A 7,500-nucleotide genomic window follows, 5' to 3' on the forward strand; every position below is an offset into this window, starting at 1 on the left:
CAACCGCTCGCCCCCCAGCAGCGAAATTTTTTTCTAAGTCCCACGCCGGACACCAGGTCAACACGGCTCTCTGGCAGGAGAAGCCCGCCGCTCCCGAGGAAGCGCCCCCGGCTTGCCCTGAACGCCGTAAGGGAGGGCGGCAGGTCACCGGGGCGAAACCGGAGCGGTGGCCGGTCTCCTGGAACTCTCCCCCGGCCTGGCCCGCCGGGCCGCTCCCGGCCGGAGCTCCCACGTTAACCGCTCCCAACGCAACCGAGCAGAAGTTTTCCAAGTCCCACGGCGGACACCAGGTCCTCCCGGTTCCCCGTCAGGAGAGCCCCGCCACTCCTGGGGAAGCAAGCACCGCTGCCTGCCCGACCTCCGAGCCCATCACCGGGGGGGGGGGCGGGAGCCGGAATCGCGGGCCAGAGCCTGGAACTCTCGCACGGCCAGGCCCGCCGGATCGGGGCACGCTGCCTCCACGCTCGGTTGACAAGGCAGCGCGGCACGGTTCTTTTGCCCCGGAGGTTCCTCTGACCGACTTTCTGGAACCGAACATGGGCATTTAGGGTCCTGAAAACCGAGTCCCCCAAAATCTCCGCGAACCTTTCTTGGCAATATTGTAGATGCGGCACCCGGCCCAGCCACCGGGGCCAACCGCCGAAAGTGTCCGCCCTCCTGGAGCGAAGGCCCGGGCAAGGCCCGTTTGAAAAACCTCATACGGACTTCCGGAGCGCGAGCCCGGGCGCCAGGTCGACCCAGGGCCGACCTCCCGGGCCCCAGAGAGGCACGTCTCCGCCGCGGAAGCCGCCTGATGCCCGCGCCGAAGGCCCCCGGGCCCGCCCGGCCTCCGCGCAGGGCACCGGGGAGAAGTAGGAATCGTGGCCGGGCTCCTGGAACTCCTGCCCGGCCTGCCCCGCGGAAGCATGCCGGGTTCTCCCGCCGCGCCGTGCAGGTTCTTCCGCCCCTCGCCGGGGTAGCCGGGCTCCAACCGCTGGGCCCCGCAGCCTGGAAGGGCCCCTGCGAGTCGCCCCCCGGCCTGCACGCCCGCCGTGCAGTCGACCGGGTCGAAGCCGGAATCGCGGCCGGGTTCCTGGAACTCTCGCCCGGCCTGCCCGCCCGGCCCGCCCCCCGGGCCGGGGCTCCAGTCGACTTGGAGCCAAACTCGGTTTTGACCCCCTCCTGCAGCACGGTCCGGCCCCGGAGGTTCCTCCGTCCGACCTCCTGGAACCCAAGATGGGCATCCAGGGTCCCGAAATCCGTGTCCCCGAAAATCTCCGCGAACCTTTCCTGGCAATATTGTAGATGCGGCACCCGGCCCAGCCACCGGGGGCAACCGCCGAAAGTGTCCGCCCTCCTGGAGCGAAGGCCCGGGCAAGGCCCGTTTCAAAAACCTCATACGGACTTCCGGAGCCCGAGCCCCGGCGCCAGGTCGACCCAGGGCCGACCTCCCGGGCCCCAGAGAGGCTCGTCTCCGCCGCGGAAGCCGCCCGCCGCCCGCGGCGAAGGCCCCCGGGCCCGCCCGGCCTCCGGGCAGGGCACCGGGGAGAAGTAGGAATCGTGGCCGGGCTCCTGGAACTCCTGCCCGGCCTGCCACGCGGAAGCATGCCGGGTTCTCCCGCCGCGCCGTGCAGGTTCTTCCGCCCCTCGCCGGGGTAGCCGGGCTCCAACCGCTGGGCCCCGCAGCGTGGAAGGGCCCCTGCGAGTCGCCCCCCGGCCTGCACGCCCGCCGTGCAGTCGACCGGGTCGAAGCCGGAATCGCGGCCGGGTTCCTGGAACTCTCGCCCGGCCTGCCCGCCCGGCCCGCCCCCCGGGCCGGGGCTCCAGTCGACATGGAGCCAAACTCGGTTTTGACCCCCTCCTGCAGCACGGTCCGGCCCCGGAGGTTCCTCCGTCCGACCTCCTGGAACCCAAGATGGGCATCCAGGGTCCCGAAATCCGTGTCCCCGAAAATCTCCGCGAACCTTTCCTGGCAATATTGTAGATGCGGCACCCGGCCCAGCCACCGGGGGCAACCGCCGAAAGTGTCCGCCCTCCTGGAGCGAAGGCCCGGGCAAGGCCCGTTTCAAAAACCTCATACGGACTTCCGGAGCCCGAGCCCCGGCGCCAGGTCGACCCAGGGCCGACCTCCCGGGCCCCAGAGAGGCTCGTCTCCGCCGCGGAAGCCGCCCGCCGCCCGCGCCGAAGGCCCCCGGGCCCGCCCGGCCTCCGGGCAGGGCACCGGGGAGAAGTAGGAATCGTGGCCGGGCTCCTGGAACTCCTGCCCGGCCTGCCACGCGGAAGCATGCCGGGTTCTCCCGCCGCGCCGTGCAGGTTCTTCCGCCCCTCGCCGGGGTAGCCGGGCTCCAACCGCTGGGCCCCGCAGCGTGGAAGGGCCCCTGCGAGTCGCCCCCCGGCCTGCACGCCCGCCGTGCAGTCGACCGGGTCGAAGCCGGAATCGCGGCCGGGTTCCTGGAACTCTCGCCCGGCCTGCCCGCCCGGCCCGCCCCCCGGGCCGGGGCTCCAGTCGACTTGGAGCCAAACTCGGTTTTGACCCCCTCCTGCAGCACGGTCCGGCCCCGGAGGTTCCTCCGTCCGACCTCCTGGAACCCAAGATGGGCATCCAGGGTCCCGAAATCCGTGTCCCCGAAAATCTCCGCGAACCTTTCCTGGCAATATTGTAGATGCGGCACCCGGCCCAGCCACCGGGGGCAACCGCCGAAAGTGTCCGCCCTCCTGGAGCGAAGGCCCGGGCAAGGCCCGTTTCAAAAACCTCATACGGACTTCCGGAGCCCGAGCCCCGGCGCCAGGTCGACCCAGGGCCGACCTCCCGGGCCCCAGAGAGGCTCGTCTCCGCCGCGGAAGCCGCCCGCCGCCCGCGGCGAAGGCCCCCGGGCCCGCCCGGCCTCCGGGCAGGGCACCGGGGAGAAGTAGGAATCGTGGCCGGGCTCCTGGAACTCCTGCCCGGCCTGCCACGCGGAAGCATGCCGGGTTCTCCCGCCGCGCCGTGCAGGTTCTTCCGCCCCTCGCCGGGGTAGCCGGGCTCCAACCGCTGGGCCCCGCAGCGTGGAAGGGCCCCTGCGAGTCGCCCCCCGGCCTGCACGCCCGCCGTGCAGTCGACCGGGTCGAAGCCGGAATCGCGGCCGGGTTCCTGGAACTCTCGCCCGGCCTGCCCGCCCGGCCCGCCCCCCGGGCCGGGGCTCCAGTCGACATGGAGCCAAACTCGGTTTTGACCCCCTCCTGCAGCACGGTCCGGCCCCGGAGGTTCCTCCGTCCGACCTCCTGGAACCCAAGATGGGCATCCAGGGTCCCGAAATCCGTGTCCCCGAAAATCTCCGCGAACCTTTCCTGGCAATATTGTAGATGCGGCACCCGGCCCAGCCACCGGGGGCAACCGCCGAAAGTGTCCGCCCTCCTGGAGCGAAGGCCCGGGCAAGGCCCGTTTCAAAAACCTCATACGGACTTCCGGAGCCCGAGCCCCGGCGCCAGGTCGACCCAGGGCCGACCTCCCGGGCCCCAGAGAGGCTCGTCTCCGCCGCGGAAGCCGCCCGCCGCCCGCGGCGAAGGCCCCCGGGCCCGCCCGGCCTCCGGGCAGGGCACCGGGGAGAAGTAGGAATCGTGGCCGGGCTCCTGGAACTCCTGCCCGGCCTGCCACGCGGAAGCATGCCGGGTTCTCCCGCCGCGCCGTGCAGGTTCTTCCGCCCCTCGCCGGGGTAGCCGGGCTCCAACCGCTGGGCCCCGCAGCCTGGAAGGGCCCCTGCGAGTCGCCCCCCGGCCTGCACGCCCGCCGTGCAGTCGACCGGGTCGAAGCCGGAATCGCGGCCGGGTTCCTGGAACTCTCGCCCGGCCTGCCCGCCCGGCCCGCCCCCCGGGCCGGGGCTCCAGTCGACTTGGAGCCAAACTCGGTTTTGACCCCCTCCTGCAGCACGGTCCGGCCCCGGAGGTTCCTCCGTCCGACCTCCTGGAACCCAAGATGGGCATCTAGGGTCCCGAAATCCGTGTCCCCGAAAATCTCCGCGAACCTTTCCTGGCAATATTGTAGATGCGGCACCCGGCCCAGCCACCGGGGGCAACCGCCGAAAGTGTCCGCCCTCCTGGAGCGAAGGCCCGGGCAAGGCCCGTTTCAAAAACCTCATACGGACTTCCGGAGCCCGAGCCCCGGCGCCAGGTCGACCCAGGGCCGACCTCCCGGGCCCCAGAGAGGCTCGTCTCCGCCGCGGAAGCCGCCCGCCGCCCGCGCCGAAGGCCCCCGGGCCCGCCCGGCCTCCGGGCAGGGCACCGGGGAGAAGTAGGAATCGTGGCCGGGCTCCTGGAACTCCTGCCCGGCCTGCCCCGCGCATGCATGCCGGGTTCTCCGGCCGCGCCGTGCAGGTTCTTCCGCCCCTCGCCGGGGTAGCCGGGCTCCAACCGCTGGGCCCCGCAGCCTGGAAGGGGCCCTGGGAGTCGCCGCCGGCCTGCACGCCCGCCGTGCAGTCGACCGGGTCGAAGCCGGAATCGCGGCCGGGTTCCTGGAACTCTCGCCCGGCCTGCCCGCCCGGCCCGCCCCCCGGGCCGGAGCGCCAGTCGACATGGAGCCAAACTCGGGGTTGACCCTCGCCTGCAGCACGGTCCGGCCCCGGAGGTTCCTCCGTCCGAGCTCCTGGAACCCAAGATGGGCATCTAGGGTCCCGAAACCCGTGTCCTCGAAAATCTCCGCGAACCTTTCCTGGCAATATTGCAGATGCGGCACCCGGCCCAGCCACCGGGACGAACCGCCGAAAGTGTCCGGCCTCCTGGAGCGAAGGCCCGGGCAAGGCCCGTTTGAAAAACCTCATACGGACTTCCAGGGCCGGAGCCCCGGCGCCAGGTCGACCGCGGGCCTCCCTCCCGGGGCCCAGCACGGCTCGTCTCCCCCGCGGGAGCAGCCCGCCGCCCTCGCCGAAGGCCCCCGGACCTGCCCGGCCTCCGGGCAGGGCACCGGGGAGAAGCCGGAATCGCGGCCGGGCTCCTGGAACTCTCGCCCGGCCAAGCCGCTCGGCCCGCCCCTGGGCCGGAGCTCCAGTCGACATGGAGCCAAACTCGCGGTTGAACCTCTCCTGCAGCACGGTCCGGCCCCGGAGGTTCCTCCGTCCGAGCTCCTGGAACCCAAGATGGGCATCTAGGGTCCCGAAACCCGTGTCCCCGAAAATCTCCGCGGACCTTTCTCGGCAATATTGTAGATGCGGCACCCGGCCCAGCCGCCGGGAGCAACCGCCGAAAGTGTCCGGCCTCCTGGAGCGAAGGCCCGGGCACGGCCCGTTTGAAAATCCTCATACGGACTTCCAGGGCCGGAGCTCGGGAGCCAGGTCGACCCCGGGCCTCCCTCCCGGGCGTTAGGGCGGCTCGTCTCCCCCGCGGGAGCAGCCCGCTGCCCGCGCCGAAGGCCCCCGGACCCGCCCGGCCTCCGGGCAGGGCACCGGGGAGAAGCCGGAATCGCGGCCGGGCTCCTGGAACTCTCGCCCGGCCAAGCCGCTCGGCCCGCCCCTGGGCCGGAGCTCCAGTCGACATGGAGCCAAACTCGCGGTTGAACCCCTCCTGCAGCACGGTCCGGCCCCGGAGGTTCCTCCGTCCGAGCTCCTGGAACCCAAGATGGGCATCTAGGGTCCCGGAAACCGTGTCCCCGAAAATCTCCGCGGACCTTTCTCGGCAATATTGTAGATGCGGCACCCGGCCCAGCCACCGGGACGAACCGCCGAAAGTGTCCGCCCTCCTGGAGCGAAGGCCCGGGCACGGCCCGTTTGAAAAACCTCATACGGACTTCCGGAGCCCGAGCCCCGGCGCCAGGTCGACCCAGGGCCAACCTCCCGGGCCCCAGAGAGGCTCGTCTCCCCCGCGGGAGCAGCCCGCCGCCCGCGCCGAAGGCCCCCGGACCTGCCCGGCCTCCGGGCAGGGCACCGGGGAGAAGCCGGAATCGCGGCCGGGTTCCTGGAACTCTCGCCCGGCCCGCCCCTGGGCCGGAGCTCCAGTCGACATGGAGCCAAACCCGGGGTTGACCCCCTCCTGCAGCACGGTCCGGTCCCGGAGGTACCCCTGCCCGACCTCCTGGAACCCAAGATGGGCAACTAGGGTCCCGAAAAGCGTGTCCCCGAAAATCTCCGCGGACCTTTCCTGGCAATATTGTAGATGCGGCACCCGGCCCAGCCACCGGGGGCAACCGCCGAAAGTGTCCGCCCTCCTGGAGCGAAGGCCCGGGCACGGCCCGTTTGAAAAACCTCATCGGGACTTCCAGGGCCGGAGCCCCGGCGCCAGGTCGACCCCGGGCCTCCCTCCCGGGGCCCAGCACGGCTCGTCTCCCCCGCGGGAGCATCCCGCCGCCCGCGCCGAAGGCCCCCGGACCTGCCCGGCCTCCGGGCAGGGCACCGGGGAGAAGTCGGAATCGCGGCCGGGCTCCTGGAACTCCCGCCCGGCCTGCCCCGCGGAGTCCTGCCCGGGCTCCCGCCGCCTTGGCCCGGGACGACCACCCCTCGGCGGGGTGCCTCGGCTCCGACCCCGGAGGCCCGGGTCCCTGCCGGGGCCCTTGGACCCGCCCCCCGGGCTGCCCTTCCACGGAGCCCTTGACCGGGACGAGATCGGAATTGTGGCCGAGCTCCTGGAACTCTCGCCCGGCCTGACCGCCTTCTCCGGCCCTTTTCCGGTTTTCCCCGTTGACCTGGCTCCAAACTCGGGTTTGGCCCCTCAGCACGGCAGGGTTCTGCCCCGAAGATCCCTCTGACCGGCTTTCTGGAACCGAACATGGGCATTGAGGGTCCTTAAAAACGTGTTCTCGAAAATCTCCGCGAACGTTTCTTGGCTATATTGTAGATGCGGCACCCGGCCCAGCCACCGGGACGAACCGCCGAAAGTGTCCGCCCTCCTGGATCGAAGGCCCGGGCAAGGCCCGTTTCAAAAACCTCATACGGACTTCCGTGGGGGGGGCGGGCACCAGGTCAACCCCACGTATGCCTATGGGGATTTTCGCTCCCCAGGTCAACCCCATGGATGCCTATCGGGATTTTCGCTCCCCAGGTCAACCCCATGGATGCCTATGGGCTTTTTCGGTCCCCAGCTCCACCCCAAGTATTCCTAGGGGCTTTTTCGCTCCCCAGCTCCACCCCATTTATTCCTATGGGGATTTTCAGTCCCCAGGTCAACCCCAAGTATTCCTAGGGGCTTTTTCGCTCCCCAGCTCCCCCCCCATGTATTCCTAAGGGCTTTTTCGGTCCCCAGCTCCACCCCAAGTATTCCTAGGGGTTTTTTTCGCTCCCCAGCTCCACCCCATGTATTCCTAGGGGCTTTTCCGCTCCCCAGCTCCCCCCCCATGTATTCCTAAGGGCTTTTTCGCTCCCCAGCTCCCCCCCAAGTATTCCTAGGGGTTTTTTCGCTCCCCAGCTCCACCCCATGTATTCCTAGGGGCTTTTCCGCTCCCCAGCTCCCCCCCATGGATGCCGATGGGCTCTTTCGGTCCCCAGGTCAGCCCCATGTGTTGCTATGGGCTTTTTCGGTCCCCAGGTCAACCCCATGTGTTCCTATGGGCTTTCTCGGTCC

Source organism: Alligator mississippiensis, unplaced genomic scaffold (assembly GCF_030867095.1).
Source record: "Alligator mississippiensis isolate rAllMis1 unplaced genomic scaffold, rAllMis1 scaffold_164, whole genome shotgun sequence".
In the NCBI taxonomy this organism is placed as follows: domain Eukaryota; kingdom Metazoa; phylum Chordata; order Crocodylia; family Alligatoridae; genus Alligator; species Alligator mississippiensis.